The 15,161-nt window shown below is 37.0% G+C and overlaps 1 protein-coding gene across 1 annotated transcript in view; it reads left to right on the forward strand.

Annotated features, from left to right (window-relative positions):
- Positions 1 to 2,942, forward strand: part of LOC121441939 (protein Largen) — a 271,566-nt gene extending 268,624 nt beyond the window's left edge. Inside the window, exon 3 of the transcript XR_005973519.1 lies at positions 1,875 to 2,942. The gene's annotated coding sequence lies outside the window, so the exon portion shown is untranslated. The remainder of the gene's footprint in view (positions 1 to 1,874) is intronic.
- The last annotated feature ends 12,219 nt before the right edge of the window (positions 2,943 to 15,161 follow it).

Consider the following 15,161-nt stretch of genomic DNA (forward strand, 5'->3'; position numbering starts at 1 on the left):
ATTGCATATCCATATTTTTAGAGAAATTCAACTTTGAGCATATTTCATACTGTTTCAATTTCACAGAAAATCAAAGTACTAATTATTGTAAAACTGTTAATGTTGTATTTTTAACAGCTAATGTTGGTTTTCTTTGTATACATAGAAGCTCAAATTCTCAGATGATACCAAAATGGAACAGATAGATTCCCATGACATTCAGGAGTGTTCTCCTCTCTCAGACAGCTGTCCTCCAGTTTTCAGAAGCAGCTCTGGGATTAAACTATCTTCTTCATGCCTTCTGTTGCTTGCATAGGATATCGTTAATGAGGAGCCCGAGCAAAGAGGCAAGACACTGTTAGATCATATTCATTGATTTTTTTAAATTTAATCTCACAAGTTGGAAGAACAGACTGTTTAGGTTTCTCCTTTTTAGTTTTATGGATTTAAATTTCAAAGGCATGTTCTAACAGTAGAACAATCTCAAGGAATTATCAATCTAACAGCATAGTAAATATCTTGCTAAGGAAGGGCCAACAATTCCATCTTTTGTTTGTGTGTATACATTGGACTACTCAGTACACTCTGGCGCTACCCTACTTTTCAAAGAAATAATTTTAAAGCAAGGGCTTCTCAGATGAGTTCAAAGGATCTAAAATACACTTGATTGGGTGGTATCTTACTTTTCTGTTGCTGAGATAAGATGTCATTACGAAGGAAAGCTATGAAAGACAGAGCATATAGGAAGTTTACAGTTACAGCGGGTGATACCATTACCACCGTGGTGTGTAGCACGGAACACACAGGCAGACATGGTGCTGGAACAGTAGCTAAACACTTACATATTGATCCACAACATAAGACTGAGAGTTAACTGTAAATGGTGTCAAATTTTGAAACCTCAAACTCTCGCTCCCAGTGACACACTTCCTAGAACAAGCCCCCACCTCCTAATAGGTCCCAAATAGTTCCACCAGCTGGGGACCAAAGTAGTCAAATACAAGAGCCTATGGGGGCCATTCTCATTCAAACCACCACAGGTGGGAAGGAAGTGAAGTGGAGAAAAGGGATGGGAACACTCTGTGAATTCTCGAGGGACAAATAATAACATTAATTTTAACATTAAACATTAAAATAGTAGCTTTTATCTGAACCTAATGTTGTGAGTATTCTCTATGTCATATCTGTGAGAGAAGATCACAGACATTTCAGATCAAGTAATATTAAATGATCTGATGGTAGAGAATTATGCCCATGCTTCATTCATTTTTGTTTCTCCATAAATCATCAATTAAAAATATGGACATAAACTCTTTAAAAATGCTTGTTTTTAAGTACTGTAGATACCTGTGAAGAAAGACAAAGTTAGTTCTTAAACAGTTCTGCTATCCAGAAGCAAATTTTTCGCCAATCTGACGCTGTTTTTAAAGTACATAAATTACAGTATTTTATATCACTAAGCCTTCCAAAAGTACAACTTTGCTTATTGCTCGAAAAATGTCAGTATCAATGGAAAGAGTTAATTTAATTATTTTGAGACAATATATTTAAAAGTTTGTCTTCAATGCCTTTAAGAAGTATATTGAGAATGTGAGACATTTATAAGTGGGTAAAATTGCATGAAGTTTAAAAAAATAAGGATAAGAAATCTTTTACTTGAAAAATAAGCATTATAGTATTAAAACTTGATAATTAAGTTATAAAAATGTTTTTACTCAATAATCTTAATATGCATATAATATTTAAAAATGATAATTCAAGGAATTTTAAATTGAAATTACATAGTATATTAAATTAATACATATTTCTAATTTATAATGTGTCTTTATTTAATTATACTTATTGTTTGAACTGATTTGAAATGATTGCCTGTCTTTTGTTTTTCTCTCTAACAGCTTTATCGGGTTGGAAGGAATACCTTTATTTAGAGGCATGTGGATTCATTTTTCTTATGTCAAACTGATCCTGGACTTTTTGAGGCCAGATCTAATTTCAGTGTAACCAGGAGCCTGACCCTGTCAGAGAAGCTAACTTGTCTTTTGGAGCACAAATGACCAATGGGATGGTCTGCCTAAAATCATCTGCCTCTCACCTGACAGCCATGCACAGAGCCAGGTGGGCAGAAAATGCCCCAGCCTTAAAATATCTTCACTCCTGATTACCGAGAAGATACAACACCCAGAAGAAAATGACTAAGTTTTTAAGAAGCCAACAGATAAACAAAATCAAACAATCTAATTTCACAATGGAAAATCAATATTCTTGGATATCAATCTGCCCAGAAAAAAAATGCAATTCATCAATGAAGTGATTAAATTATACATCAATTTAACATTTTAAGAGATGGAAAGTTATGGACAGGAGGTGTCTCAAGTGAGAATTACTCCTAATTTCAACAAATGCCGACAAAACCAAAACTGAACCAGCTGGAACTTTGCAAGGATGGGATTAGGAAGAATGTTGCAGTTTGCAGACATGAAGAGATCCACAGTCCATATTCCCTCAAAGCCATAAGGGAGAGCAGCATTGGTCCCAATTGTTTGAAAAGTTCCAGTGTTACATCCTCCACGTCATACTGGTTGAGAGGGGAAATTGCTTTACCCTGATTACATCTCCATGCACTTCTGTTATTTGCACAGTTGCTTCCATTCAGGGTAAGGAAGTGTTCTGGTATTTGCACAGATGATCCCACCAGTTTGGAGACCACAAGAAGCAGTTTCTTGAAGGCATCCAAAAAGGATCACTTGAGAATTATTAAGATAATGAGTTCCCCTTTTATTTTCTAATTAACAAATAGTCAGTTACTTACATAAAGAACTGAATTTGTTTCTGAACAAAACTGTAAAATTATAAAGAAAACATTATTGTGGTCAAATGAATGAGATCAAAAGGGTTTTATATATATGTGTGTCATTAATATTAAAAAGCTGAAACTGTGTACTAAACAGTGATGTTTAATTCTGTTTGTTCTGTTAATTCAAAAAGTCATTTGTAATTTGTATTTGACTATAACAATTTTATAATCATCTCTGTTTCCTTGGAAAATGTATCAAACAAACAGCATTTTTTTTCAGTTTATTTTTCTAAATAAATGTGTTGTTTGTAGAAGCTGAGTTTGTTCATTTAATTTAGTTTGTGTTACCTGAAAATTTCCTATTTTTTTTGACTAAGAGACTTTTTGCATAATTCAGAATTAAAGATAGCTTGAGATTTCAAATCAGTTTATAGTATAAAATTATGTCCTGTTTTCTAAAACCCAAGAAGATGATACATTTTTTACACCATATCTTTCTTGTAAAGGGCTTTTTAATGTCGTTGCAATAATATCAAGAATTAGTATTCATACAACAATGTTTCTGGAAAACAAAGTTCAGACCTTATAACAGGAAAGATTTTTCTCGTCCTCTTCCTGGAGAATAAAATTAGATTTAAACACTTAAGTCATTAATCATAGTTAATGAACCCTCATTACTCTCCCCCCCCCCCCACACACACTCGGAGGTCTGTTTACAACATCCATAATTATACTTAAAATTGACTAGGCAATCAGACTGGAGGAAACATGGATCTCCTAATCAACAAAGGTTTTTTGAATACTCACAAGATGTGTATTCACACTTATGGGTTCTAGGCTAACTAGTATTGGTGAATACTGCTACCAGCAGTAAGCACTGTGATGTGATATTCAAAACTATTATTTTTAGTAATTAAAAGAACATTCTTGAATTTATTCCTTAACTTTAGTCTGATACAGACATCCTATCATATTGTTCTGCACACAAAAACTGGATGATTTACTATGATCTGACTTGATACTTGCAGTATCCTGTAACATAATAAAAAAAAAAATGTTTGCAATGCAACATTTGAACTCCTGTAATTAAGACATCATACCTGAAACATAATCCCTCTGGAAATCAAATTGCCATTCCCGTGGGTTGTTAAACACTAATGTCTGAGTGTCTGGAAACATTCTGGTTCTTTAAAATCACAGCGATGGCTTCAAACTGCAAATTATTTCAGGAAGTCAGTATTCCCCATCTAACAGTAAATTTCATCAATAATGAATAGTTGAAACAATGGCTCTTCACTTTGTAAACATGCTCTGCCATTAGCAGCACTGTGTATAATGCACTCTCTAGAAACTCCTAAAAGATTTGCAAAGATAAGAAATGATCATTTTGCTCTTCAACAGAGTTAGTCTTGTAGGAATTTATAATGTAAGTTGGAGTGAGATAAAATCAGAGAAACCCTGTCTCGAAAAACTAAGAAAAAAAAAATGTGGGTGGCCAAACCAGTAGGGGGGGAATGTCTAAAATTCTTTTTTTTCTCTTTGATATTTTATTTATTTCCTAGTCTATTTTACTCATCTATCCATATCTCTTCCTTCGTATTCAAATTTTAAACTTTTCTTCACAGTTTAATTCATAATAAAATCTATGATGTCATCCTCAGTGTCCACTGAGAAGTATTAATAATAGATTCTTTAAAAGCCAAACATGACCAAGTAGGTAATATTAACCTACTCTTCATGAAGTCTTGCTTTAGAGGAAAGCACATAGAACAAAATTCCCCAGTATGCTTGACAAAATTCAGCTCTTTGTGGCATACAACTTGCACATTTGCTGGGTGCTCATTATATGTACTGTATTTTAGGCATAAGAACAAAAATATGACGAGAAAAATACAAATATCCTATTTGATAGAATTGAAGACCCTGGAGAAAATTACATCAAACCTTTAGTTAGTGGTTAACAAACAAACTGTGTAAAGTTCCATGATGAACGTTGAACTTTCGCAAGGACTACATCCCAGAAAAAGAAGTGAAAACTGAGCTAAGATATAAAGGGTGACTGTGTGAAGGTAAAACACAAACAATCAGGCACCTGGGCGAGTAAGGTCAAAGAACACAGAGGTCAGAAGACCTAAAATAGGCTAAGTTCAGTGGAGCACAGGAAACAACAAACAGCGTGAGGAAATCTAGTTGCAAGGAGGCAAACCCTACCTATCTATATCCTCAAATATAGAACGAAGATAAAATAAAGAACAGAGCATACTATATAAAGACCACAGTGGCTATTATATAAGTCCATAAATAATAGCAAGTTGCTGAGACAACAAATGTAGGCAATTTCACCCCTCAGACAAAGAGGACAAATTTCCCTCCCACTACCTCCCCAACTGCATGCACAAAGGTTTTACTTGATTGCCAAAACAAGTAGAGCTGAAAGTTATCCAGCAGGAGGCTAAAGATACCTGGATGATTGCAAGCCACAGATAGGGGATACAAAAGGAAGGAGATGGCGAGCAATTTCATCTAAAGCTTTAGAAATCACTTTGGGAATCCTTTCTTCCTACAATTATTAATGGAATTATGAAAACTCATTCAGTAGACATGAATCATAGAGGCATGAAAAACTACAGGCAGGCAGTTGATAAACATGTAGAAAAAACATGTAAAGCCAACCTGTAGTGATCTATATAAGAATAAGGGAATTAAAAGATAATAACTGGTGCTAATCTGTTAAGCTCTGGTATATAATTCATAAGATTATTAGGAACTGGGCTTCCCCCATGTCTCTGCTCTAATAATCTTAAAATATGAAGTCTTAAATTTTTTAATCATTGTACAAAACAGTTCCTAGAGGCTGATATTCTACATACATGCCCCAAGACATGGAATGTGATGAATTTATTCTTCCATTTTAATGAATCTATGTAAAATATTCAGATAATATTTGTCTGTAATGTCATTATTCAAACTAGTTGGACTAGAACTTAGGGTACCAAAGAATACCCTTTGGGTACTGGGGTGTGGTTCAATAGTAGGACACTTGCCTAGCAACTATATTCAATAATTGGCACGGTGAACAATAGGCCTTTGGACACAGAAGTGCAATCAATTAACTTCACATTCTGGGCATCAAAGAAGCTGTAATGAAATATGGCATACTCAAAATTCCAAGCTTCTATATCCTACCGATACTATGGCAGCCGTTCATCATGATCCGTGGTGTATGCAACTCTTTGGACATTACATTATGAGGGAAAATATGAGGAATAAAATATTAAATTGTTTTTTTAACAGAAAATAATGTAGAGTAGACAGATGGTGTGCATGATAAGTCTTGGTGGATTCTTTGGGCTCACCTTATTCTGCCCTGTGCATATGAAGCAGAGTGTAAGGAAACAGAGACATCTTTGTGACTCCTGTTGTGAACAGTGTCTGTGATTCTTGTTTCATAGACCCATGCTCCCTAGCGATGACCAAAGGCATTGTTGAGGGAAATTGTTAGCTTATGGTCTTTCGACTCCAACACTATATTCTCACATACCAGCAAATGCAAGGGATTAGTAAATGACCAGTATTAAAATCGGTAAACTGTTTTTATCAGTTGTGATTTCTTTTACCATTTTATTATTTTGTATTTTTAATGAGTTTATTGAGGCACAGTCTCATTGTGTAACCCTGGAGGGCCAGGAATTCCCAATACAAAGCAAACTGACCTCAAACTCAGGGAGATCCACCTGTTTCTTTCCCCCTTGGTTCTGGGGGAAAAAGGTATTGCCACTCTGCCCAACATTACCAACTGTGTTTTATATAGAATGAAGAGAGAGAGAGCTCAAACTGCCTAATCTTTTGATTTTATCAACAGACACATTTGAAGATACATTTTGTGCTGCCTCTAGATGCCTTAAGTCACAAGGATTGGGCACCACTAAAGAGAGGCTTGTAAGATGGTAAAGAGATACAGGCATTCCAGAAGCTTAGATTGAAGAACCAAATACCACACAAAATTTAAGGAAAATTCATAAGCTAGGGATGGGTTTGAGAGGTTAAAGCTGGCTCTCCTGAGCTCAGCTAACTAGTGAGCATTCGGATAGTGAGAGACCCTATCCATAGAAGTGAATGAGGAAGGCACACAATAAGGACTCCTGTCCTCCCCAGGCTCCCAGTAGGGAATTGACACCTACCCTCCCTCCCTCCCCCTCTCTCTCTCTCTCTCTCTCTCTCTCTCTCTCTCTCTCTCTCCATAACTGTGTAAGTGTAAGAGAAAGAGTGCATACAACACACACATATACACAATCGAGGGAGATTCACAGGGTCCCACAAAATGCTCTTGAGAGAGACCTGCACATTTCTAACTATGCTTTTTTTAGTGCTGTGCCAAAGGCAGGTGCCCATAGTCAAATCTAAATGAGTTTGAAATTTATCTGAACTTTGGAGTTGGGAGGTGACAGGGTATAGCTTGCAATCTGGTCTGTCGAAAGAAGGAAGTCCAAAGAACTCAAGATGCTCTCTTACCACAAAAAACAAAAGTATCTTTAAAAGCATAGCCCATTGCTATGGCAAAAGCAACCTTCCAAAGCATGGAAACACATACTGTGAAGCCCACTTCAGGGTGATCCCAGTTCTGTATAATATATGTGGTAAGATCTTTAAACATTCCAGAAATATTTCTTTTTATGTATTCCAATGTGCAAATTAAAACCACAATTTGTTAACATGGCATTTTTTCAAATAATTTCTGTTTTTTGTAGTTGGATGCAAATAACTGAAACCAACCAAGCCAAGACTGCAAAAGTAAATAACAATGCTAACAACACATCAGCATCACCTCCTTCAGCACTGTGGTTCTCAACCTCCCTAATGCTATGACTCTTTAACACAGTTCCTCATGCTGTGGTGACCATAGCCATAAAATTATTTCGTTGCTACTTCATAACTGTAACTTTGCTAACAGTTATGAAATGTAATGCAAGTATCTAAATGATGAACTCTGAGGGAGTTATGACACACAGGTTGATGACCACTGCTTAAGAATCTGAGTAACAGGGAATGGTGCAATATTTTACTATGACCAAAGGAAAAGCTCAAATATTTTCAATGGAAATACCTAAAAATTGATGGAAAGGAACTTGGGGCAGGAGAGATGAGTCAGCATCTAAAAGGACTTGTTCTTGCAGGGGACAAGATTAGATTCCGAGCACCAAGTAGTAGCTCCTAATCATCCATAATTCCATTTCCAGAGAACCCAGCTCCTTTTGTCTGACCTCTGCTGTCATCAGGCACATGTGTGGTGAATAGACATACATGCAGACAATACACTCCCAGAGGCAAATTTAAATAATCTTTTTTAAAAAGTAAAAATAAAATGATAATAGATATTTTCTTATTTTAAACATATATGGAGAGGGGTTATGTACATATGAGCTCACTTGGTTTTGGGGGCCAGAGTTGTCCAATCTCCCTGGATCTTGGAATCATAGGCATTTGTAAATCATCTGCCATATATACTCCAGTCCTTTGGAAAAACAGAAAGTGCTCTTAACAGCTGGGCCATCTCTCCATCCCCTTTATAAAAATTAATCATTTGAAAATACACCTAACACATATAAAATCAAAGCCTCTATTTATCACCCCTCATACCATCCTCTCTACAGAGAGCCATTTCATTCTTTGAACTTTATATAATGACCAATGGAAGCAGCACTAACGTACTTGAGTATATAATATACATTGCTTCACATTTATCTCCTTAACTTAAAGACTGCTGCAGGCCTAAAAAAAAGTGCCTCTGTAATAGAGTGTCTTGTTTGCACAGGGCCCTAGGTTGGATGTCTACAGCTGAGAATCATACGCATTTAAAATACTTTATTGTCCTGCATCCTCTTTAAGGGAAATTGGTTAAAGACTTTAGCTACATGTTTTCTGTTTGATTGTCTAATTTCAAAATCACACTGCAATAATTTTGTTTCTGAGTCTTGCCTAGTTATTACCATGTAGGTAAAAATAAAATAGCATTGCAAAATTGTCTCGACTTTTGTCTTCTTAATTATTAGGGTATCAGGGTAACTGTAGCCTCATAAAAAAAAGTTTGGCTGGGGGTAAGGGGAGATGGGGAGAGAAAAGTTAGAAGGGAAGGAGGTCGGGCCTTGGGAAAGCAGGAGGATTGGGATAAAGGAAGGTTGGACAGGGGAGCACGGAACCACAATTCTTAGTTAAGGGAACCACTTTAGGGTTGGCAAGAGACCTGACCCTAGAGGGGCTCCCAGGTGCCCAAGCTGAGGTCCCCAGTTAGTTCCTTGGGCAGTTGAGAATAGAGAACCTGAAATGACCCTATCCTTGAGCAATTCTGACGAATATCTTGCATATCATCATAGAACCTTCATCTGGTGATGGATGGAGATAGAGACAGAGACCCACACTGGAGCACTGGACTGAGCTCCCAAAGTCCCAATGAGGAGCAGAAGGAGGGAGAACATGAGCAAAGAAGTCGGGACCACGAGGGATGCACCCACCCACTGAGACAGTGGAGCTGATCTATTGAGAGCTCACCAAGACCAGCTGGACTGTGACTGAAAAAGCATGGGATAAAACTGGACTCTCTGAACATGGCGAACTATGAGGGCTGATGAGACGCAAAGGACAATGGCACGGGGGTTTGATCCTACCTAATGTGATGGCTTTGTGGGAGCCCAGCCAGTTTGGATGTTCACCTTCCTAGATATGGACGGAGGTGGGAGGTACTAGGTCTTACCACAGGGCAGAAAACCCTGACTGCTCTTTGGTCTGGAGAGGGAGGGGGAAAGGAGTGGGGGGAGGGGGAGAAGGGTGGGAGGAGGGGGCGTAGGGGGGGAGGAGGAGGAGGGAAATGGGAGGCTGGGAGGAGGTGGAAACTTGTTTTTTTTTTCTCCTTTTCTCAATAAAAAAAAAAGAAATAAAAAAAAAGTTTGGCAATGTCCCTTCTTTTTCTATTATTTGGAACACTTTGAGAAGTATAGGTATTAGCTCTTCTTGGAAGTTCTGATAAAATTCTGCACTAAAATCATCTGGCCCTGGGTTTTTTTTTTTGGGGGGGGGGAGGTTTTTGATGATAGCTTCTATTTCCTTGCAATTTATAGGTATATTTAAATTGCTCACCTGGTCTTGATTTTATTTTGGTGTATGGTATCTATCTAAAATAAATTTCCATTTCTTTTACATTTTGCAGTTTTGTGGAGTACAGGTTTTTGAAGTAAGACCTATTGATTCTCTGAATTTCCTCAGTGTCTGTTGTTATGTGCCCCTTTTTTTCTGATTTTGTTAATTTGGATGTTCTCTCTCTGCCTTTTGATTAGTTCTGATAAGGGTTGGTCTTTCTTGTTGATTTTCTCAAAGAACCAGCTCTTTGTTTCATTGATTCTTTGTATTGTTTTCTTTGTTTCTATTTTGTTGATTTCAGCTTTCAATTTGATTATTTCCTGTCTTTTACTCCTTCTGGGTGAGTCTGCTTCTTTTTGTTTTAGAGGTTTCAGGTGTGCTGTTAAGTCACTAATATGAGCTTTCTCTGTTTTCATTGTGTGCGCACTTAGTGCTATGAAATTTCCTCTTAGCACAGCTTCCATAATGTTCTATAGCTTTGAAAAAAGAAAAAAAGAAAAGAAATATGTGCCTTTCTTACTATGTCTTTCTTATTGCCATTTTTAACTCCTGATTATACTCTTTTAGAGTTTAATTACTCAAACCTCAGTTAGGAATTGAGGTACTTATTTTCCCCTTTCAATTTATCCCATATGGCTTCCTGCTGTAGATTTACAATGCAGAACATACATTCAGTAAGGAAGCAGAGTTCAGTTCCTTCTTCAAAATTACATGTGACCATTGTTACAGCATTTACAAATGGTTCAGAGTTGAATATATTTCAGTTATTTTGTAGTAATAAAATGCTATATGAAAAATCTTTCTTATGAGAATTCTACTTCCAACTTGGAAATAAATTTAAAAACCAAAAAGGCCTGTGTCAGAAATTAGCACAAGACTTCCCCCAATAAATATGGATACATAAATCATGATTTCCTCAAAGTTCATATTTAGGCATTAGTTTAGGAAACACGAGGAAGGATGATAATTATGCTAATAGTTTAAATAACAAGACATGCTCTTTAAATATGCTTATTGGCCTTTAGAAATTACCATGTTTTCAAATAACACTTGCTTGTGATTTCAGCTAATGATAAGTCTTATTTTAAAAGAAGCTAGTAAAATTCTCTGTCCCTAGGATGAAATCATGCTTTTTAAAGCAGACAGTTGGTCAATTAGGCTCTAAAATGTAAGCTGTGTTTTTCCATGTGAAAGTTTACAACCACTGTGGTTTGGCCACAAAATTGTCTCCTTTAGAAAGCAACATAATAATTAATAGAGCACAGACAGGAATTTCTGTTCAAAGAAGAATATCATGATTGAGAAATCATGATAAGGAAAACAATATCTGACCTGATTTCCAAATATCACCAGACTCAGATTACATGTTTACAATATAAAGTCTCACAAATAGTGATTATATATTTACGTATCAAAATTATATTATCACAATTAAATAACACATGCTTAAGTAATTAAAATCCCTTCTCTCAGACATAAATCTGCCTTAACCTTCATCAAAATGAAAAGAGTCTACACGGACCTCATTAGCAGACTGCTACTTGTCAGTAAGCCAAGAGGACTGCTTGTAATCCATAGATTTTTTTTTAGGTTCTGTGATGTAAACTGGACAATTGTATGCTTCCTGAATAAGCTCATATTAAGAAAATTAAGATAGATATATTTTCAGAAATTGTTTTTTAGTGTTTTGTTTTTAGTGAACTCTACACTGATTTCCACAGAACCTTCACCAGTTTATAATCCAGCATTGAATAGGGATTCTTCCTCCACCATATCCTCACCATCATTTATTGCTATTTGTTATTTGATAATAACTCTTTGGACCTGGGTAAGATGGAATCTCTGAGCAGCACTAATTTGACATACTTATTTCACTCTAGGTATATAGCCAGAGAGCGCCAAATCCTACCACAGAGACCCTTGCTTGTCTATGTTCATTTCTGCTCTATTCACAATAACTTCAGATAGCCACCAACTGATGAACGGATAAGGAAATGCATACGATGGAAATTCATTCAGCCAGAGGAAAAATAAAATTATGAAAATTTCAGGAAAATGGCTAGGTATCGGAGCTGTTTATTAAGTGAGGTAATTCAGATTCGGAAAATCAAATACTCCATGTTCTCTCGTGAAAGTAAGTCCTGGATTTCAGTTTAGACATAAACATATACTGTGTGGTTGTGTGGGTAGGCGGGTCAATAAAACGCATGTAACATTAAAGTGAACAGGGAAATAGAAGGAACAAAGGCACAATTGGGACAGGAGGATGAGGATAGGATATGGGGGATAGGAACAAAAGAAAGGTTATGTGTGAAAATATCATGATGAAGCCCATTACATTGTGCACTAATTTTAAAACAGAAAGAAAACTGGGATACTGTATCAAAAAAAACTAGCAAGAGGCAAAACAAAGAATTGTTTCTTTTAGCTTGTTTGTCTGTGTTTGTGTGGTACTGAAGACTGAACCTAGAGTCATGTCCATGTTACGCATGTATGACTGATCAACATCCTCATTCAGAGCCTTCTATGGATATTTTAAGGAACAAGAATCCTCCTTTTTAGGTGAGTAAGCATTTTTCAACCTATGGTTTTCAAATATAAAAGATCTGTCAGCGTTAACCATTAGGAACCCTGGTGGAGATAACTATGATATTAACTCACTGGGGTGAGAACCAAGACATGCTGGCCTCAGTATCTTTGGAAAGCATCTGATTCCAATCTAAGGAACTTCAAGTTCTCAGATTCTCCATTCAGGCTTAAGTTTCATGTAGGCAGCCATTTTCCTGGAAACTCATAACCCACGTGTTTAGGACAGATGTTTGGTAATCTTTCTCTTGATTCTTCTCATTTGACAGATATTAAGTAAACACTGTCTTCTAAGCTTTGGCTAATGAATAGAGTCCACGAAGAACAAGATAAATGTTTTGCCCTCAGGAATTCTAGACTGCATTTATACAATGAAGCTGGCAATAGAATTTTAGTAAGACAAAACCTGTGCAGAGCTCATAATGCACTCTCACACTCAAGCTAAACTCCGGGAACGCTTGCATCTAATTACAAATACATACACTTTCTTAGAGTCTGATGGCCTGAGTTTGGTCTCTAGGACCCACATGACGGAAGGGGAAAACCAACACCTGAAAGTTGTCCTTTATCTACTCCAAGCCCCCCGGGGCTTATGTATTCCCTGCTTATATATAATCACACAATTTTATAATTTAGTAAATTTTTAACTTTAGAATTTCATAACATTTCAATATAGTATCATCACTTACAGTGGAATGCTACAAAAAAAATCCCTCCTGTTAATTTTCCACCAACTGAAATATATATTTAGATTCACTTTAACTTTATCCTTCAAATAATATGTTTCCTGCCCAAGTGACTTAGAAAGTATTTTGCTTATTTTATGGACATTTCTTCCAGAAAGGATTTGTGGACATTTATCACAAAGGCATCATATGCCATCAGACAAAAGTGGATATTAAGTTGGGGTGGGAGATAGTATTTACTGTCATGGTCATATATTTTATTTGTGAAATACACAATTTAATTAAGGCCCTCTTGTAAGTCAGGGCAGAACTGAAAAATATCGAGCTATGCACATAGTTCAATAGAACGTGGAGAGTAAAGCACTAACAAACTAAATAAGAACCAGAAACACGATCACAGAAAGTGTATGGAGAGTTGTGAGGGTTGGTGGGCTAAAGCAAGCTGAATGTCTCTTCTTGATTTGGTGTGACCAGTATGTGGAAAAGCTAATGACTGCTTACTAATCTACTACTCTCTGTACGATGGTTTGTTTTCCAATTTTTGTGTTTCAAAAATCTATTAATTTGCTTTTCACACTAAATAAATTCACCTGTGTTCTTCTCCATATTACAAGATAAATCAGTCCCTCCTCTCTCTCTGCCCCTTCTCAATTGCTCAACCTGTCTGTCTCCTATGACCGCCCAATTTTGAATCTACCCCACTGTCCCAAGTCCTCCTCCATGCTGATTTTCTATAGACTAGAATATCACACCTACACTCCTCTCATCAAAGCATAATTAACACAGACTGCCCTGTGTATTTCACTGAAATAAAGACTTAGAGACCAGGACTTTAGCCTGGCATAAGTGTCAGCACTAATTTTTTTTTTTTTTTTTTTTTTTTTATTTTAATTTATTTATTTATTAAGAATTTCTGCCTCGTCCCCACAACCGCTTCCCATTTCCCTCCCCCTCCCCCGATCAAGTCCCCCCCCCCTCATCTGCTCGAAGAGCAATCAGGGTTCCCTGACCTGTGGGAAGCCCAAGGACTGCCCACCTCTATCCAGGTCTCCTAAGGTGAGCATTCAAACTGCCTAGGCTCCCACAAAGCCAGTACGTGCAGTAGGATCAAAAACCCACCGCAATTGTTCTTGAGTTCTCAGTATTCCTCATTGTCCGCTATGTTCAGCTAGTCTGGATTTATCCCATGCTTTTTCAGACCTAGGCCAGCTGGCCTTGGTGAGATCCCAATAGAACATCCCCATTGTCTTAGTGTGTGGGTGCACCCCTCGTGGTCCTGAGTTCCTTGCTCGTGCTCCGTCTCCTTCTGCTCCTGATTTGGACCTTGAGATTTCTGTCCGGTGCTCCCGTGTGGGTCTCTGTCTCTGTCTCCTTTCATCGCCTGATGAAGGTTAATATTCCTGAGGATGCCTATGTGTTTGTCTTTGGATTCACCTTATTTAGCTTCTCTAGGAACATGAATTATAGGCTCAATGTCCTTTATTTATGGCTAGAAACCAAATATGAGTGAGTACATCCCATGTTCCTCTTTTTGGGTCTGGCTTACCTCACTCAGGATAGTGTTTTCTATTTCCATCCATTTGTATGCAAAATTCAAGAAGTCCTTGTTTTTTACTGCTGAGTAATACTCTAATATGTATATATTCCATACTTTCTTCATCCATTCTTCCGTTGAAGGGCATCTAATTTTAATTACTACATTTGATAATGGTAAAAAAGTAATCTCATATTTTGTATTGCACAAAATAGGACTTTTCTTTATTCTCATGCTACTTTTCCTCTTCCCTCCTTCTCCAAATCACAGTGGTCGGCTCATCAAGCCCTATCTTATAGTGTCCCTCTCTTCTATCTGCAGTAGGCTTCTGGCTACTATCACTCCTGAGCACCCTGCAATTTCACATCACAATTTCCTCTGCTAATGTTGATACTCAGTGAAGAATCCCTGGTAAATACCCAGTTTGTACCATTCTCCACAATAAGCCTTG

This window comes from Microtus oregoni, unplaced genomic scaffold (assembly GCF_018167655.1).
Source record: "Microtus oregoni isolate MIOR12 unplaced genomic scaffold, Mior012 000085F_ref0000168, whole genome shotgun sequence".
Taxonomy (NCBI): domain Eukaryota; kingdom Metazoa; phylum Chordata; class Mammalia; order Rodentia; family Cricetidae; genus Microtus; species Microtus oregoni.